This window comes from Corvus hawaiiensis, chromosome 2, assembly GCF_020740725.1.
Source record: "Corvus hawaiiensis isolate bCorHaw1 chromosome 2, bCorHaw1.pri.cur, whole genome shotgun sequence".
Lineage (NCBI taxonomy): Eukaryota > Metazoa > Chordata > Aves > Passeriformes > Corvidae > Corvus > Corvus hawaiiensis.
The window spans coordinates 63087834-63109303 of record NC_063214.1 but is presented as its reverse complement, the minus strand read 5'-3'; the positions used below and the strand labels follow the sequence as shown (position 1 = coordinate 63109303).

General features: G+C 36.4%; 1 long non-coding RNA gene across 1 annotated transcript; it reads left to right on the top strand.

The window, feature by feature from the left end:
• The first annotated feature begins 9389 nt into the window (after positions 1-9389).
• On the top strand, positions 9390-17392 carry LOC125322257. The gene is made up of 3 exons (XR_007201910.1): positions 9390-9627; positions 16314-16477; positions 16856-17392. It is a non-coding gene; the product is annotated as an uncharacterized LOC125322257 (long non-coding RNA).
• Positions 17393-21470: the final 4078 nt, after the last annotated feature.

Sequence of the window (21470 nt, the reverse complement as noted above, 5' to 3'; positions counted from 1 at the left end):
GTGAGGGATAAGATGATTGTATTCCAGAGAGGAAACACCAAATTTGCCAGAGTAGTCAATATGGGAGGGCATGAATGTTATTCAGAGAGACCTGAAAAGACTAGAAAATGGACTGACATGAGCCTTGTGAAATTTAATAAAGATTAAGTCATCCATTTGGGGTGTACTAACTGTAGGCAATGGTACAGCAAGTGGATGTCAGGTTTTCAGTGAGGACAAATACAATATCTTTGACAAATGCAATTTTTTTACAGGCTGATGAAGTTTATAAAGAAGCTGCTAAAAAATAAAAAATACAAATACGATGGAAAAATCTAAGAAATACTAAGTCATTATTCAAAAAAGGGAAAATACAGGAAGTCATTCCCTAAAATATTTTTTCTTTAGTTTTTGAGGTAAAATGTTGAGGCATTTAATTAAATCAATTAAAAGGAAAAAAATGCTTTCCTTTTCTATTGATTGTAAGTAAGAAAACATCCTAAATTATCTCATTCATAAAGATGCTAAATTGGCTGTCCAATTAGTCATAGAGCAAATATCTAGGCAGAAAAACATCAGCATGAGTTTGGCCAGGGATAATGGTATTTAGCTATGCATTTGGTATATGGTTACTGATACTGGTTTATTCTTTCCCTTGAGTTTCAACAGTGATTAACAAAGGAGGCAGGATGCAGGTTTCATTATTGATTGCATTGTCTCCAACTTTGCACACAGATTTCTTTTTCCCCAGTTTATAATAGCAATAATTACCTTATTAAAAGAATTTAAGGATTAATATAATTGAATGGCTAGGCTTGATAAGCCTTTTAAACTAAGATTTTGGTTGCAAACTCATCTCCAAGAAATACTCTGACTTTTTCTTTTTGTGGATATTTAGGTTCATTTTTTTAGATTGGTCAAAACTTGGCTTTACAATTTCTGCCAGTACCTTCATTTAAACAGGAGCCAAAAAAATAATCTCAAGCACATTTAACCACTAGCCCCTGTTTCCTGATTATTCACAAAAATGCCTTTTCCCATGGCAACATGTATAATTTACTATGAGGAAATGATAACATTTTCCTTCTACTTCTCAAATAAGTAATTGTCTGTTTAACTGGAACTGAAATCAGCATTGGACTAACAGCCTTGAAAGCAAAAAAGATTGCTGCGTTTTCTGGCAAATAAGGCATCATTCATACAGAATCCAGCTCAAGCTTCGAAGTGGAAGCAAGGGGAAGATGGATATATTTCCTTAAGGGTGCTATTGATAGGGATCAGTGTTGGGCAAAGGTAAGTTTCCCAAGGATGAAATTCTAGAAGAACATGTCTTGCTATTACTCTTCTTTAAGCCTGCAGATAATTATTTTATAAGTACACATAGAATCATAGAATATCCTAAATTGGAAGGGAGCCACAAGGATCATCAAAACCCAACTCCTGGCCCTGCATGGGACAGCCCCAAGAATCATACCATGTTCCTGAGAGAGTTGTCCAAATGCATCTTGAACTCTGTCAGGCTTGGTGCTCTGATCAATTCCACTGGGCATGCACTGTTGGTTTTGCCTTCTTTTTGCCTTAGCTACAAAAGACCCCTGCTCAGCCAAGCCAGCCTCCTGTCCCAACTGTTTGACTTCTGACATTTTGGAATTGCCTGTTCCTTTGTCCTTTGGAGGTGGTGCTTAAAATGATTGGCACTGATGGACCACAGAACTTTCAAAACACTTTCCCAGGGGACTTTACTCGCTAGGTCCATGAGCAGCCCAAAGTCTGCTGTCTTCATGTCCAAGCTTGAAGTTATGCTGACATTTTTCTTCCTGTCAACAGAGATTTTAGACTCATTTGCTTCATGGTCACTCTGCTCAAGACAGCCACCAATAACATCTTCACTCATGAGACTCTCTCTGTTAAGCAACAAATCAAGGAGGTTATTTTTCCTAGTCAGCTTTATGTATGACGTTTTCATACAGGTGTTTTTGGAATCTTCTGGACCTGTTTGTGCCAGCTGTGTGGTGTTCCCAGTTAACATTCAGCGAGTTGATGACCCCTGTAAGGACAAGGGCAGTTGATTTTGATGTGTCTCTTAGTTCTTCAAAGAGTAACTCATTGACGTCATTGTCCTGGCTAGGTTATCTATAGTAGACTCTTGAATATATAGGGCTCCTGTATATGTAGAATTCATTATTTCAGACAAAAATAAATCTTCAACCTTAGACTTAGGTTATTTATTTTTAACAGAGAGCATCTTGTGTTCTTTTTATACATAAAACCTCAGATCCCAGAAAAAATTACAGAAACAATGCATGTACATGCATTCCATTATGATTATCATTAAGTTTTGGATTATTCTAGTTTATTCATCATTAAAATAGTATATAACATTTTTCAACTAATATATTTGTATTAGAAAAAAAAAAAAAAGACATAAAAACTTTTTCAATTTCATTCCAGGGGCAGATAAAAAAGCAATATGGTTCTGTAGTTGCCTTCAAAAAAAAAGATGCAATATTTACTTTTTCCAAACAAATAAAGATTGGGTATAACATAATTACAGACTTGTATGACAGCTACATGGCTTGAATGTAGCTGTCATACAAATCTGAGTATTAGCTGCAAGCAGTGAATATAGAGGAAATTTCAAAATGAAAAAAATTCTTGGAAGGATATACAGATTGTTCTCTGCTTGTTCTGTTTGTTAGCTGGTCACACATATTGCTGAAATAGGAAATTCTGAGTTGTAGACTGAACTCTTTGAAGAGTGCAGTGACTTCCACCATGCTTTCTTTTCCATGGAAACCAGGGCAGGGCAGAAAACATTGTCCTGTGCCCAGATCTCATTCAATACACAATCAAGAGCCAGTAAGCCAGAGAGTGAAACAGACAAGCATAAAAACGTCCTTCCATTAAGCAGATGGAGCTGAGCACAGGGAAAGAAGCTTAAAATGAAAGGAAGGAGAAAGAAACATGAAAAATAGATAGAAGAGATCTTTAATAAATAAATAATAAAAGTATTAAAAATAATTTGAAAGGCAAAAGTTCAGAAAAGCAGGCTATCATTTTTTGAAGTCTTTGACATAACCTTACTGACTTTTGCAAGTTTTCTAGGTCTGCTTCTCTTTTCTCATTAATAGCTTACTTTGAACTTAGATATTGACTAAGTAGTGGTATTTAGTAATTTTAAAAGCCCATACACAAAGTCCTGTCAGAGATCTTCCTCAGGACAGTTAGCAAGATGTAAAAGCTGCCACATTAATTGATTAAATGTGCTGCTTGACACAGGTAGTACATCCTGCCTCAGAAATTCATTGTTGGCTCACTTCTCTCATGTTATATGTAAATAGTTTTAAAACATCAGCTGGACCAATGAAAAATAGGTTATAAACAGTGGTGTGTATATGAGGAAAGACACAAGAAAAAGTACTAAGTTATTTTTAATACTTCAGTATAACTGTGTTCACCTCCCTCTTCTTGCTTTTTCTTCCAGAGCTTCCTAGGAACAGCTGCAGCCTGAAGTGAAAGGGCATTACAGGTGGCCCTTTCTGCTGTGCCAGTCAGAGCAAGAGGTGACCACAACTCCATCCCATCAATTGATGAGTAAAAATATGAGAGTAGAGCTCCCCACAAGAGCAGTACATTCTTCCCTGCTGTTTTGGGCTTTTTTAAATGGGATTTGCTCTTAATATAGATTTTGGCATGTGACTTTTGGGAACCAGAGATAAGAAAGGTAATGGGGAGTTAGGTGAAAGAGAGCTAATCCTTCATTATCTCCTCCAGGAATATCTGTAGCTGGGTGTTTGTTCTATTTGTATTAATGTGAACTTATAATGTCATGTTGTCTTTGAGGACCAATAACTTACATTTTATTTTAAGCGGTTTTGTTCACTTGACTAAATATGGAATTATATTTCTATATTTTATGCCTTTGCAAATTAATTATATTTCTGGTAATAAGGTGAAAACTTAAGCACTAACGTGAGTGATAATGCAAGAAATGTTTTTGCACAGATAGATATTTTTTTCATGAAGAAAAATCAGATAAGTATGGATAAGTACTTTGGTACACAAAATTCCCAAAGATATAAATCACAGAAAAAAGGAGGAATTAATTTGGCTAAACGTACACATTAAAACTGTGAATGCCTGCACCTGAGCTAATCACTTCAGGCTCCCTGGTAGTCAAAGAAGAGAAACAGGCACTTCTAGGTCACAATTCTTCTTATCCTAAAATAGGCATCTGAAGTAGGTCAGATGAACTGCACCCTGAGAATGCCTATTATTCTCTACCAACTACAATGAGAGCCCTGGTTTATTAATTCAGATTCAATGTAGATGTTTAAGGAAGATGAGATGAATCCCATTCAGGGAATCCAGAATGACTATTTAGAGACCTATAGCAGGAAGTGAGAATTCTTGTTTTCCAGATGTATATAGAATCCAAGATAATAACATACATCTAGACACTGACTTTAGGTTCCTAAGTCATTTAGGCATTTTGAAATATTTAATCTTGTTTCATGCTTTATTTTCTTTTTGCTCAGAGAAAGTACTACCAACTTTTTATTACTGTATTTCAGTCTAATGATCCATGACTCATATTCTCTTTCACTAAGAAAGATGAAAACCTTCCTCAACCTTAACAGACTTTTATGAATAAAAACTTAACAAAGCAAAGAAATTCACCTTTTCATCTATTAAAAAGTCCTGTACTACCAATAGCTGGGGAAATTTAACAATAAGGACAGTTCTGCTACTAGGCTCACTAGTATAGCTTGATTTCAGCAGGAGTGCTATGAACGTTTTATCAAATGAACATCCAAGTTTCAAATCAAGCCAAAATGCCTTGGATTTTCTCTTCCAAATTTATGTGGAGAAATAATGGAGTCCAAATATATTTCTCCTCCATAAATGTGACTCTGTTTCAGCAGTGAAAATACTATCTTATTTAAGAAGTTTTTGGTTCAAATGAGAGAACAAAACAGTAGATAACATAAAAGGATTTTTAATGAAAAATATTTTAAAGCTGATATAACAATATCTTAACTACAGCACACCATTCACACCATTATCCACTTATAGTATATATGGATAGTTTATAATGCCTCTAATCAGTAAATAAGTAAATTTTACAGTGTCAGTGAAAAATTTCTGATCTAAAAGGTTATATTTGAGTCTCTATTTATCATAGCAATGATAGTATTCCATTACATTTTATCACTGTCAATGTGGGTATATTATGTTCCTCTTAAAAAGAAAACCTAAATGAAAAAGAAACCCAACTCATAAATTTTATCATTTTTTCAAGTTATTTGTTGGAGAGGAACTGAAATAGTAGTTTTAGATAACAAAGTTTTCCCAGTCTTTTGTATCCCAAATAAGAGAAAAAGCAATGAGGATAATAGAAGAAATATTAACAGGATTTATAGCCCACTGAATTATCAGGATGCCTTCCACTGACTTTGGGCTTTTGATCAGATTCTAAAGTAAAGAAATACATTGAATTACTTTGAGTGCTTGGAGCTTGCTAACAAAAGGGGTTTGAAAAAAAAGAAGGGCTGCTGTAGCTTTTGAGATTTCTTCTAGTTCAGTCATTCTACATAAAGGTACTTGTAACAAGCAAGATACTTCTAAGCACAAAGAAATAATAAGATTAATGTTACTTAACATCTATCATCTTAAAATCTTGCAACCGTCTAAAAATTAAGCATTTAAGCAGTTTATGAAGCCTTCTTCTACACAAAATAAGAACCTCTATAAATTAATGTGAATTACAGAACTTCCACACCTATTTTAAGTTAATCTCTCTCTGGTTGGTGGCTCTATTTACTGACCACAGATGAAATTTAGACATCTGGTGAATACAAATAGCTTCTACACAGCTAGAGTTTGTTTGCCTCGCCCTTCCTGAAACCCTTGAAACCTTGAACAAACATGAGATTAACACTTGTGTTTGTGTGTACTCTGGTGGGAGAGACCACCAGCAAGAAATCATTGTATCAAGAGGAGAGAAAAAATATCTACTTCTCTTCCTTTAGAGAATTCCATAAGCAGTACAGTTATTTAAGCTGTTTAGCAATGCATTTATTTAGCAATGTATTTAGGGTATTTAGCAATGTATTTAGGGTATTTAGCAATGTATTTAGGGTATTTCATGCTTGAATCCTTTGGAGTCTTGGTGTTTGGTTTTTGGTGGGGTTTTTTTAAGATGTCCGTACAGTAAGACTATTCCTAATGTTTAACTTTCTTGTGTGGATTGTTTTGCTTCTGAGTAGATTAAAGCTCAGATTTCAACCTTTGCCTCCATGGACGCCTAATGTAGATTTAACAGGTTTTGTCTCATGACTGAGAGCTGATTTTTATGAACAGCTTATTAATCCCATACCCTAACCTTTCACCATTTGTCTTAACTGCAATGATACAGGAGTATAGTGGTCATTAAGTGGTTTACTGGAGACAGATCTACAATAACAGGAATATGTGTGTATGCCTAGGAACACATGGATGCATAGTGGAACCCACATGGAAGTTTTATCTTCCTTCCAAGTGCTTGAAATGATGCAAGGATGTATTCTGTCCCATGATGCTGGTGTTTTAATGAAGCTGGGGTATGTAGTTCATGCCATGACATCTTTGCGATTTCAAGGTCTTCTGAGATCCTGTTGAAGGATTTTGTAAAACAAAGAGAATCAAATGTGGAGAAACCCATTTATCATGTTTTAGAATCTTTTTTGAATCTGAAGATTAGTTGCTCTTAACCCCAGAAAGTCACATGGATCTTATCTGAAGAGACAACTGGATAGACAACTGGATGGTTGACTGCAAAAGACAGCCCGGGAAAAATGAGTAATTTCACCACAGCAAGTACAAATTCAAGCATTTGGGGAAAAATGTAGAACTATATTGTTTGACAGTCTAGTTATACTTGCTAGAGATAGAAACCCCACTGTTTAGCAATGATAAAAACTGACAAGAAAATTTGAGCACACTACTCTATGTAACCTTAGTGCACTGCTGAAGTTGCCACATAAGATTCCAACTCCATTTGTTTGTCAAAAAAATATTAATATAACATTGTCTGTGCATATTCTCCTCTACTTAGTGTTGCTGAGGCCACACATATGTCCAGTTCTGAGCTCGTCAGTCCAAGAGAAGCATGGACTTACTGGAGAGAGGAGAGCAAAGGGCTACAAAAATCATGAAGGGACTGGAGCACCTGACATATGAAAAAAGGCTGAGAGAAGCTGTGACTGTTTAACCTGAATAAAAGAAGGCTCAGAAGTAATCTTTATCGATGTGCAAAAGTGCTTGAAGGGATGTGTGAAGAAGATAGAGCCAGTATCTCTTCAGTAATGCCCAGTGAGAGGACCAGAGACAAGGGACGCTCACTGAAATACAGGAAGTTCCATCTGAACATCAGGAAACATCTTTCACTGTGAAAAAAGTAACTGAGGTCAGGGTGACTGAGCACTGACATAGGTCACCCTGGGACGTTGTGGAGTCTCCCTCCTTGGACATGTTCAAAAGTCATGTGGACATTGCTCTGGGCAGCCTGATCTAGGTGACCCTGCTTGAGCAGGGTGGCTGGACCCGGCAACCTCCAGAGGTTCCTTCCAACCTCAACCATTCTGTGATACTGATATCCAAACCAATACATTGTAGCAATGTGCTGAACCAATGTAATGTGATTCAAACTTTGTCAGTAAAGCTAGTTTATTTGTACTGCTGCAATTATACAGCTCTGTGGTCTCTGCTTCCATAAATGGTATACTAGGAGCTATCTTGAGCATGTCAGCACAGCTAAATGCTTTTTTTTTTTAAATCAAACACAGATCATCAGGACCCTAGATTTATATCTAAGTATTTTAATATGATACAACACACCCATAGAGAAAATTACAGAATGATATTGGATACTGTTAGCTAGACAGCAGATTTTTACTTTTAGGTGTTATTAAAAGAAGTGAGTAAGCAGTTGGCAGACTTACCAGATCATCTGTCTGCATGTCTGTTTCTCCTTCTCTCCTTCTGTTTAACTAAAGTGTCTGTACAGTCTAGCATAGTAGTCACTGGAAATTGTGCCTTTTTTCCAACAAAAATATTTTTACATTGTAATGAAAAATTTTATTCCCTATTTGACTTACTCAAGTGTCCATCTTATTTCTATACCTGAAAAAGTGATTGAAATATAATCTCAACAGCATATTAAAATTTGAAAAAATTCTATTCCAAGAGAAGAATTAGACATCTGTAAGTTGCTGAAAGATTTTGTATAATTTCTTGAAGGGATTTAAGTGGAATTCAAAGGTTTCTTGCAGTCTTTTGGAAAAGCTAGATTTAGGACATGCTTGTGGAATGCATATTTCCCATGATTTTACTTGCACTCAGCAGACAACACAAACTAGAAATGCTAAGATGTCAAAGACTTTCCCATCTAAGGCATCTCTCCAGATCAGTCTAAATCCATGCCCATGAGGAAACACAGTGTGTGGAAGACAAGGCTAGATTAGAAAACAGATTGAGACACAAATTTGGTTTACACATCTAAGGCTTAAATTTTAGGCGATTGATCTTGTTCCTCCTAAAATACTCCCATTGCTACAGTTTTAGTCTAGGAAAGATTACATCCTAAAAAATCAAGATCGTGATGTTCTATCTTTAATATTACAGTCTTTTGGGTTTAGTACTGGCGTTCATTTGGAAGCAGGTTACAGTTTCAGAAATTTGAGGTAGCAGTTGCCAGATCCTCAGTTTGTAAGATGAGTTTGTATTACTAGAAGGAACCTAGGGGGAAAAATGAAATCATTGACTGATCAGCAGAGCAATTTTACAATATAGAACAATAAGAAATATTTTTTCCTTTTCCAAATGAATTTCAGAGAATAATTCCATGGATTTTAAAGCACAAGAGGTTATCTTTATTTTTACTTCACTTTCCTTTATTCCCCAGTCTTCTATTGCTCCCCCATTGTTAAAACAAAAAGTATGTAATCTATTTGAAAGGTAGCAAGAATTTCTAGCACACTTAAGCAAAGTGCTTGGGGGAGATATACCGAGGTTATCCAACAATTTGAACAAAAATAAGCTACCAGGTACCGAGGAGGGTAGGAAATAAGAAAATTCTTCAAAGGAAGCAGAGAATGAATCTCCATATTTTGAACAAGATGAATAAAGCATATATTCACATCTTCAGACTATCCTGTTCAAAGACTATTGAAAACTTCTCTTTCTTTTAAAGCTGTCCAACTCATCTCCACAGGATATAATTTAATCCTAGTATATACGTATGTTTTGTGCATTCCCATCTGTGTGGGCTGGAATATCACACTATGCATTCTCAAACAGAAATGTGCTTTCTTTTTTTTTTTGACAATCACATCACTTATGTTACTGACTGGGCAAAGAATGTACCTCAGTGGTTGAATATTTAAGTTCTTCAAAATCTATGTAATAATGAAGACAGTATATCCATCCAAGTGAACAATTGCTTCATGGGGAGCCTGTAGGTCTCAAATTAGTTAATTCCTGGACTTTCAATTGTTGTTTAAAGCCAGCCTAGAGTAGCACTGGCAGGAAAGCTGTCTGCCAGAAAAGGGCATTTTCAAAGTCACACAGCATGAACGTCTTCTTGTCAAGACCCATTACAAGAAAAAAGTAAGTGGCATTTCAATGGAATCATAAGGAGGGGCATGGGGATAGGGTTGGTGTTTGGGTTTTTGGGGTTTTGGTTTTGTGTGTTTGTTTCTTTTTTTGGTGGTTTTTTGTTGTTGTTTTTTTTTTAATATTATTTGTAACCATCTGGAGATTAAGTACCTGCTACCTACTCTGAGATTATAGGGGCATTTGTCTGTGACAAGAAAGCAGAGATATGTTTGGAATAAGGAAATCTAAGTATTATATTTCTTACTTTCTTACACTTCTTTTAAATTTTGTTTTAAATTACTCCTTTAAATTTTGATGCAGACATTTCATTTGTATTGCATTGCATGAGGTTAAACATATTCTGTGATGTGACATAATTTGATGTGACTTGACCAAACCAGATGAAAATGTCTTGCTGTATCACTTATTTAAAGAGAATAAAACTGTCTATATTTTAATTTGCTTTTAAATCTATCAAAAATTATTTATTAAAAGTTAAATAGGTCCTCTTACATGTCAATTTCTTACAGTCCTGTGACAGACGAAGTAGCAAGAGTCTACTCTAAGGTTCAGACCTAGACATTAAAAAAAAAATCAAAATCACTGACATTATTTTTAAACATTGAATTTCCCTTTAGTTCATAGACATTCTATAGGATATTGAATTATTTCCACTTTTGCTACTATTTTCTAAGTTAATAATCAGTTCCTTTTTTGAGAAGGCTTATTAACTGACAAAAAAATTTTGCAAATACAAATTCTCAGTTGGAGTTCATGTGCCAATATCAACTCCTACATAAAGATCTTTGCCCATATTCTTCTGCCCATATTATATAAGGGCAGAGCTAGGATTGCAGTCTTTCTTACAGCTCTGGAAAACTCTTTTATGAGTCTGCTGTTAAAACAGAGTTTTTTCTCATAGATGTTCTTAGCAAGTAGGAAGATATTTTACAAATTCCCGCAAGCCATGTACTTTTCTGTCTAACATTTTAAATCATCTATCAGTACTATTGAATAAAAATACTGAAAAAATGAGGAAAGGAATCAGTAGCTAACACCTTACTGGCAATTAGCAGTATTGTTTCCTGGTCTTTTAATATGTAGGTCACTAAGCATCAAAAAAATTGTAGTTGCTATCCTTGTGACTGTTCACAAGCCGGGACTGCAGTTGCTGGTATTTCTTCAGGCAGCTTGAAAACCTGGGGTTTTTACAAGGTATGCTGGCAATAAATAGTGATTTATAAATGCCCAATTATTCCATCTACTGCCCGGATATGGACATGGTCTTTCAGCAGCTCAGTTTGAAAAGTAATTTGAAAGAAGGACAAATCCTAATGCTGTGCATCTGCAGACCCACATCCATCTACATGGATAGGTAGAAAAAGATGAGCCCTTTGATAAAGACATGTCATTCAACTCTAGTATGGGAAGCTTACACCTTTTTAGTGACATTCTTTGGATTTCCTTGGTATTTGTATATTCTGGTTTTACTCCTGTTAACTACAGCATTGCTCTGATGAAGATGCAAATCTTTGAACCAACAGGCACATTCTTCAGGTTAGGTACAAGTAGAGAAATTCATGTTTGTCTGAGCCCATCCATGCAGATCTGTTTTCCAAAGGCCACAGTGCAGCAGGGAATACAGCGTTTATAGTGCATGGAGAAGTTTATAAGGCATGAGGATATAGGGGAAAAAGCCAACATCCAGGGGTTTTCAGAAATTCTTTGTACATCACAAAACAATGCTCTGAGAGTCCCTGGGTTGGAAAGTCATGAATAGTTGATTACTCGGTTAGAAGTCTTTCCAGAGCGCATATCCAAAGGGCTGTCACTGGGTGAACTGAAAGATGTGGTCTGGATGACTGGACCCCGTGTTCCTGATTGCTTTATTGTGATGAAGTGTAACCATGTAGCTTCATAATACAGTATTGCTAGTAACAGGCCATAAACTTTGTACTGAGTTTGCCCAGGCTCAGGAAAAAGGCTTTTCAAGTCTGCTCTGAGTGTGTTTCTCTTGACTTGTCTCCAGGTGTTACTTGATTTCACTGTGGAAGCATCTCTCTAACTATGGATCAGTTCTCCTTATCTAATTTGGTATACTATTGTTCATATTTGTGTGATACAATAGTTTGATGTACAGCTAACAAGCAGTTTTTCCAGGCAGAAAGACAGATTTCTGCCTGGAAGGACAGTAGAGACTTTCAGAGTCAGAGGCACAGGATGCAGCACCGACAGCGCAAGCGTGTGGTGATAAGGAATGGGTCATAAGATGGTGATATTGTGTAGTCAAATCTCATCTGCACCCACAAAGGAGGACAGAGACAGCAGTGGATGGGAGAGCTCAAATTCTGGTCCAGTTCCTCCGAGGCCCATCACAGGAGTCATGACCCGGTTAGAAGCCTACCTCCACAGGATCAGAGGATCACAGGGACACAGGGAGGCAGGAATCAAAATTACAGTCTCATGAGGAACAAACACTCTGCTCAGGCCCATCCCACTCAGACTCACTACTGTCAGAGCTGGGGATGTGGATCTGGGGAAATGCAGCTCCAACAGCCTTAACTCTTCTGAGCTGCCAAATCTAACTGAGTTTCCCCTAGCACTGGAGACCCCACATCTATAACCAGCTCAGTAATGGTCACTTAAAGAATAACACAGGTCTAGAGCTGGACAAACTGGTTTTAGGGGTAACAAAGGACACAAAGAAACAGTATCTGACATATGTATAAGGCACCTCACAGAGTAAACTTGGATGAAATCTGGAGCTGCAGATCACTGAAGAAAAGAAAGTTGTAAAAGACCCTACATGGGGAAAAAGAATTAAAAAAATAATTGTGGAAGAGGAAATCATCAACATGAGCACCATGTTACTTCCAAAAAAGGACTCCAGATGTTGACAACTTGTTGTAATACCTCCCTCACCGCCATGAATACCATGGTGAAACCACTGACCCCAAAGTCAGTGTGTTTTCTTGAATTTCAGACAACATGAATGGTTGAAAAAAAAAAAAAAAATAGTTAAAGTGTTCCTGGTTGAAGAAGACTTTTGAACATACTCAAGGAGGGAGACTTCACAGCTTCTGTGGGCAACCTATGTCAGTGCTCAGTCACCCTGACCTCAGTTACTTTTTTCACAGTGAAAGATGTTTCCTGATGTTCAGATGGAACTTCCTGTGTTTCACTGAGCGTCCCTTGTCTCTGGTTCTCTCACTGGGCATCACTGAAAGCTGTGCTGCCCTTCCAGCTAATGGTAGACTTTATCTATCTTAGAATATCATGAAGAGCTACCTCTAAAGCCCACACCTCTAAGACCTTGCCACTCAAAGGTAATACAAGTATTTGTGTGATTGAGGATTTGGGGGTTTCGTTGATGCCAATAGAAGTTGATTTGTTAGTTAAAGCAGTAATTTACAAACCCCAAAAGAGGAGAAACTAAAGGCACACACATTCAAAAAATAATCTTTTGAGTCGAGAGAATATGATTTTTTTTTTTTTATTTCACTGTGCTGTATTATCACAAGTGATATGATTACAAATGGGCACCAACTCACACTCCTTTTGTCCCTGAGGAGTTGTGATTTCATTGGGCTCCATGAAGACAAGGGACTATCAGCTGTGGACTTACGTGATATAATCATGGGTTTCAGTCTGAAAATTTGCTGACTGAGAATTAAATATATCAATTTTTATAACTTCATATGTGAAAATCAGTGGCATAGCAAGCCCTCTGATACCACTGGATGTAATAATTTGATCTTTAGAAATTGGAGGTTAACTGTCCAAGAGATATTTTCATGACAAAAAATATTTACAGTTATATCAAAGACACACCAAAAATCAAGAAACAAACACCCATGTTAACTGTATGTAGAAGTAAGGCAAATAGTAATGTGAATTAATGTGTCTGAAATGTTTTAATAAGTCTGTTTTCTGACAGTAGAAACTGAGATGTGTTAAAACTTGGGAAACAGGTGTGCAAAGTGCCTTTATTCATCCTGACGGTGGGAAACTCTGGTAACTACTGACCCATGTAGAGCATAAGTATTATTTTACTGTAGGCTGAAAGTAGCTGCTTCTAAAATACAGCATTTCTTTAAGGTGAATCTGACAGAATTTGACATGCATAAAAAGTGAGTAAACAGTATGTATGTAGCATGCATCACTGTGACATTCACACAGTCTGAGTTTGGCAACAGTTTGGTTTTGTAGGCTACCTTTGACATTTAAACAGAAGCAAAGAATCTTTCTGGAAGAGCTGGGTTTGCTTGCCAGGTATGAATATAGATAGGTATATATATATATATATCGTTGCAAAGGCGATCCTCAGGCAAAAATTTCTGTAGAATTGTTGTTGGAGATGACATGTTGCAGTTGAGATATTTTGAGGAAAAATAGCTTGAATACCACCTGAGAAAAATATACTTTGGTCTAATGGTGAATTATATGAACAAGACCTTCACCTGGTATAAATCATCTGAAGCTCCCTTGACTCAGTTTTATCATTTTCATTTCACTTATGGAGTTGGTGTTTATTTATCAGGATATTACACCTTCTTCTTTGGATTGAGGGCTCTGGTGAATTTTTGTTACTTTGGGAATTTTCTGCTTTTGGAAATGGTGTTCTAATTTGCATTCATAAAGTATACTACTGGGAGATAAGCCCCCCCACAAAAAAAAAGCTGTTTTACTCTAACCACATAATTTTTTCTTTAAGCTGAGATGAGGCATGGATTGTTTGTTTTCTATTTCTGTATTATTTTTGTGTCCAGTAGTATAGTACTGTGTGTGACCTCCTGGAAATGGACTTTGAGGAGCTAAAACTTTTTACAACTGTGTAATAGATATAAAGATCAAACTCTCAAGGGTATAAATTACTCATCATTCAATAAACCATCTCTGCATGAATTAGCATGTTGCTGCATTCATATAAATTGCCTCCACACGTGCAATGCACACTAACATCCATATTGCATTTCGGTAGCAAGGTTTTTGTGGCATGGATTGCTGAGGTGGCCTTTCATGATTGTTTAAGATAGATAAAGTCCATCATTACTTGCAAGGTCAACACAGCTTCTAGTACCTGGGGAATTTCGGGTATGCTAATTAAGGCATTCACTGTATGTGTTGGCTGGGCGTGCATAGTCTTCTTGATGAAAGAAGTTTAGGAGGACAGTCGGCCCCTACATCTTTTCTGTTTTCCAGCCTCAAAGGTAGTAGAAATGGTTCTTTTTCCTGTGTGTGTATGTATATGGATGGATGGATAGGTGGATGGATGGATAGGTGGATGGATGGATGGATGGATGGATGGATGGACGGACGGACATTCTTTGTGGTCCTGTACAAAATACTTTATTTTGTTCAGTTTTGCCTATAATGATTAGTGGGTTTAGAGACTCTATTTATCCTTTTCCTCATTCTATGACTCCCAAAATAATGAAGGGTTTTTTTTTTTTTCTTCTTCCTAAAGGTAAGAAAGCCCTTCCCAGAGGCATAAAGCATATGTCTGTTGGGCACTTAATTTCTGTATTCTGTTGAGAGATTTGTTTCCCCTGGAGACATCATCACATGCTTCCTCAAGTCTTCTGCTCCTCCAATGAGTAGCACACCTTCTTATAAGACCAAAATTTTGGAAGAGTTTTGACTCCACAATGGATATTTTTTTCCCTCTTGCTCTTTTCAGATGCAACATACATCTAATTTATCTGGTTCTTCTAGGGATACAGTTTAATATATTGAGTTATGTTCATTCATCTGAATTCTTCTTCACTTTTTTTGTCACTGTGCTCACCAGTAGCATCTTTTCTTGTTCACCAGTAGCCAGCTTGATATTAACCAGGGTAGCCAGTTCCAGGGAAATCACTTGTCATTTGGGGATTTCTGGGGTGACCACAGTTCATGTTCACAGGGTAATGATACTTCAGAGAAGTGTCACTCTAGCACTTGGGCCCAGAGCAAGTTGTGCCTTTTTCAAAAAGCATCAGTTCACTACCATTTGTGCTATACATTTGTAGATCATGGGTGAAACTCTGTTTTCAGCTTACTTCTGTATTGTCTTGAAAAGAGGTATGTGATTTACAGGTTTCATTTTTCCCTGAAGTAGTATACTTCTGAATTTTCTGCAGGATAGTTAGAGGATTCACGGGAGTCTGAGTAAACAATCTGAGTTAAAGAAAAACTGCATAGAACCCAGGCATTGTAAACAGGTTAATTCAAGCAAGAAAGTTTTCTGAGATAGCTTTATTTAGGCTTGTGAATTTTAAATTTAGAGTGTCTAAGTCTTTTTGTTCATCCTCAACATTTTTTACTTGGGTTTTAAACAACCGGCTCCCTATTCAGATGCATGAGTTGCTTTCTTGTGTCTTGTTAATCAGTCAGCTGAGAAGAGTGAGAGAGGTTTTCTATACTTGGTGGCTGGAGTTGATCAGCACTGTATAGTTACTGGTGCTGCAGTGGGCAGCAACAAGAGAAACAAGCCTGTTTAGCTGTTGTAGCTTCATTCTTTGTCAGCTCATCTACAAGAAGATATAACTGTGCAACTGACTGGGCTTATACATTAGCTCCAAGCCAGAATTCATACTGAAGGATCCTTCATGTGGAAGAGACATGTGTAATCAGGTATATGCTTCTCTCTTTAGCTTTTTATATGCAATTGTGTGTGTAAATACATCTTTTTCATCCATGTTTTACTCCTGATTCAGGTAGTCTCTGCCCAGTGGGCTCTGTGTGGGAACCTGGTTGCCTCAATTTGAGTGCTGAATTCTTCAAAAGTTGGCTACAGTGTTGTGTGATGATTTGACTAAAGAAAACCCATGCAACTCAGACCAGAGTTATTGCTGATGTCCTGCAATGTGGTGTCATACAGGTGAGTCAGACAAGAACGTATTTGAGAAATCACTGGTAAATATTAGAGACAGCATCTACATGTGCTCAGGAGTTTGTACCCATTGAGTCTGCAAATGTTCTTGCAGCTAGGTGAATAAAACAAAAGATTTTTTTAAATAAACACATACTAACAAACATGCATAGGTATTTCTTATCTGTCCATTAGTAAGTACATGTTTTAGTTGACAATCCAAAAACATACATCTATTTGATGAGCAACACTGCTGAAGTCTCACGCATTACTGGAATCACAATAACTATCTCAATACTAGAAAGTATTGTATTACTGATAAAAATGTTGTATGAAGGAGAAGTGTAATTTTAGTTATTTATTTTCTGGCTGCCTCTTTCTCTGCAGGTTATCTGATCTCATAGGGGAGCTGGAGATCTTGCTGGAGGCCTCCATCCTGTGTTGTGGGCTGCATCATACATTGGCACTGATGGAGCTGAAATTCCCTTTCCCTTTCCTGTCAACATTTGGGATATAAGAGGAGATACTCCTAGCACAGACACCACTAGTACTTTAATTATGCTATATTTTATAACAATTATGCTCTGATCTGCTGCTTTGAAAGAGAAAAGAAAAACAAAACAGCTTTAGGGACAGAAGGGGAAGGTTTCCCCAGTTTATTCTTTAACAGTATTAGAGTAGAAAGAAACACAGCTCTGCCAAATGGGTTTAGAAAGCCAGAGGCTATATAGAACATAGCAGGTGATGGCAAAATTCAGAATCAATCATTTTTTGTATTGTATTTAGTACTGAATTTCATACATTTATAATCATCATCTCTTCGGTACTAGCATCTTGCCCAGTATTGATATCCTGGCAGGTATTATAAATTAAGCATAATAACCCCACTATTCAATGTCTACAGAAAACACAAAATTATTAAAAATGGACAAATAATTTATGTGATATTTTTATTCTTTACTGAGTTCATGGGGCTCATTTTTTCTTATTTTTATTGTCACTTTATATGTTTGATAACTTTGGGTTACAAAACACATGCTTTTTATTTATTTCTAGGAAATTACATTAAAGATTTTGCTCAGCTGAAGCTAGTGCAAATAATGGAGAACAGAAAGAAGTATTGTTGTATATTATTTGTTAGTTTCAGATCAAGTAGCATGTAATATGTGTGCTTGTGCTTATATAATAAATTCTACCACCTCAAATGTTTACCTTTTTCTAAAAAAAAAAGAGTTATTTTAATACAAATTTTTAGACTATTGTTACATAAGACAAACACATCCAATTCAAGGCTTTTTCAAATGTTTTTCCACCAGATAAAATTTTTAGATACAATGCATAAATAAAAAAACTTCACTGTGAAATATTTCAGAAAATGTACTGAGTGATACCTCCATTTTCAGTGGTTTAACACCAAGAAAAGATATTTACTTCATTTAAAATTTACACTTGTATGCTTACTTGGTTTTATTTTATTATGAGGCACCTAATGGTATATGTTTATTATAAAATACACTTGCGTGTTGCTTCAGGTAAAAGGATTATATAAAACATGTATGTGTGTGGTCCTACTGCCCCCACCAGACTCTTACATGTTGAAACAAGATGGAACACCTTTGGTTACAGTATTGGTGAGGGCAGAAATGCTAATCCCAATATTTAAGTTTGTAGAATGTTTACTAGAGATGCCTTTCAAAAGATGAATAATGCGACACTGTTAACTTGTGCTCTTTCTAAACTGGTGCTTGCATTTTTGTACTAGAGTGTACTGTAGAATTGCATTCCCTGATACTCAGAGGTGCTGGTAAAAGCCATGAAAGGTAAATGTCTGTATATTATTTTCAGGGTCATGTCTTGTATATGTCTCTCCTTCAGCTGATTTTTTATTTTGCTTTCCTTCTCAGTTAAGTAGAAGTGTCTACTCTTAGGAATATTTCAGTCAAAGGAGTAACCTTTACTCTTGTCTGTCTTTTTCCCTGTCTTTCAGGTAGGCAATTGCAAGGCATAATTGTTAAAGAAGCAGAAATTTCAAATCCTCACATGGTTCATTAAATAGTTAACATTCTGATCTTATGTATGAAGAACAATGTTTTAAAAATAATTTAATTGTATAAGCCAGATAAAATTTATTCAGCATAGCAGCTGTATCATACAATTTTACAGACATTGCAAGACATAACAATACTACTGAAAGTAAATGAAACCCTGTGTTTATAGATATTTAAGTTTTAAAAAAACAGGAATATAAGGGTTCCCATTAAATTCTGCTTATCTTGAAATGCAGAAACTTATCATAGGGACTAAGGCACAGATAACTAGGCCTGCTACAATTTTAATCTTCACTCCATTCAGTGGACATTGCCATATATTTTTAACCTTTTATCTCTGACCCTTCTTGTCAAGAGCTGCTAAAGAAGTCAAAAATGAGTATTAAAGCCTGCTTTGGAAAAAAAATTAAATAATATTTGAATATTGAACAGAGTTCTGTAATAATATTATGTCCATTCTGTTCAACACAAGTTGAAAGCAAGCATGGATTCCAATGTGCTATGCATTTGACAACAGCCTCTTAAGTTTTAATGTATGCTTTTTTGTGCCAAAATGTCTGAAGCGTGTAAAGATGTACTGTCTGCCTTTCCTCACCTAACCCATACTGCTCAGTACTCAGGAGCTCTTAGTGCTCATCAGCAGTGACAAGAGTTATTGACTGAATATTCATGGGATTCCTTTCATTTTATTACACTTTCTCATTCTGTTTCATTGTAATCTTTTCCCTTTCATAAGACTTTTTACAATGCAGCATCCCTCGACATACGTTATTCCTTCTTGATTTTCAAACATATGTTGGGCAAAGTCATAAGGCTCATAAAACAATAGTTCCTACTGTCATGAGCAATTGCCAGATTTCAGATTTCCTATGAATAAAATATTACATTTTTAAGTACTGAAAAAATACAAAACCAACCTCACTATTAAAGAATCCCACAACAGACAGATAGCAAGGATACAGTTCACTCAGATGTGGTTATTACAGAACAGTCACCTAAAATTATCATGCTTTTAGTGCTGCTTTCTGATTTAATCCAATTGCTATTCCACAAGTGGAAACACTAGAACCCTGTTCACCTAAGAGGGCCTGGCAAAAACCTTAAATATCAGTAAGAAAAGATGGAACGCTGACCTCTACATTCCTAGGTGCTTCAGAGTGAAATTAGGGGTGAAATCTTGCAAACAGGAGCATGTTGCAAAACTGTCACTCACCTCATGGGTGCTGCATTTGTCTCAAGGCTACAATTTGTGCCTTCCCTTCTTTGTATATACTTTCTATAGTAGAATCTGCATATGTACAGTTTCCTTTTAATTTTCTTTGTAATTAACCAAAAACTCTACCATCCTTAGTTTGCCTTCACACGTCTTTCCTCAGACACTCCACACTCCTGATGGTCAGAACACTGAGATGGCTTCTGTGAATCCCTGTCAGTGCCATGAGACACCACAGACAGTAGAGCTGACATTGGCACACTCTTAAAGCAGTTTTCTATTTATAAACCACACATCAGCAGCTACTAAGCTCACTCAAAACCCATGTGAGCTCCAGGCAGAGACCTTTCCTTTTTATAAACAGAACTGTGTTCTGCTCTGAAAACTGATGGTGTCAAAAGCAAATGCAGAAATCATATTGCATCTTCCTCCTGACATCAGTATTCCTCACAACTAAATTCAGTTTTAGTTCCAAAAGATTACATTTTGTTATTGTCCCTCTTTGTTAGGTACAAGCACATAGCAATTATCTGGCTTCCTATCTCTGTCCACTTTACAGAAAGAGACAAGGATTTCTTTTTTTTCCAGCAGAATGGAAATGCAAATATTATTATTGAAAGCAACAAATGAAAACTTTGAGGATTAAAAATGAGTTTTATCCACTAACATTTCAGTGATTCCAAATATAAGATTGTGACCTTTCCAAATTACAGCTTTTACATTATAATGCAAGGCTTTTTCAAAAAGAAAATAATTTTAATTCTATTAATCTAAAAGAAATGTTTGCTTTCATATAATCAAAGGAAAAAGTGTGTGTATTTTTCCACTGCTGTATGCATCAAAATAAAAGTGTGGAGATAAACATCAAAAGTTGGGGATATCCTAAGCTTCATGAAACCTGTACATCTGTAGTGTTATACACATATTCCTGTACTGTTTTACAACAGGCCTGTTTCTGTACACTTGCAGTAACTGGATTTACAGGGGCTTATTTTTATTCATAGCTAGATAAAAAAAATATATATATATATATATGTATACATTCCCTGAATCAAAGTGAATTAAAAGGAAATGACATGCAAGGGGAGAAGGCAGCTCAGATTTCTCATCAGCAGTCTAATCATGAGTGACCCACAGGCAACTCAAAAGCTGCCCACACAATTACTCATGGAGTCTGCTTAGAAACAGGCATCGCTGCCAGGAAAATCTTTCTTACCTTGAATCCAAGTTTAGTGATGGCCACCTATAATAGGAATTGGAGTGAGGAATGCAAAGTGCAAAGCACTGCATTAAACTGACACTAGATATATCACTGTTGGGCAGGCTGTACATTTTTATGTGATGCATTTTACAGACATAGATAAATATATGCAACTAAAGTAAGCATGAGCAACAGGGTAATTCCTAGTCTAGTTTCTCTTTTCAGTTGTTCCAGTCTCACTGAAGTTAATAGAGCTGCCTCAGTATGAGAGACAAAACTTTTTGAATGTGCTGGGTGAGAGAGTGGTACTTTCTGTCTCATACCATGCTACAGGCGCACTAAACACTGTGAACTTCCAAGTAATGAAAAGCTGTGAGATCAAAGCACAACTGCTTCTGTAGCCACCATGGCTAAAACCTGATCGCGCTTTAAGTGACTTCAAAAGCATTAGGTGAGGGATGACTTTAGCATTTAAACTTAACCTACTGTGATACTTCAGCAACATATAAAGGAGGTTTTTCTGCTGTCTATCATTCTGCT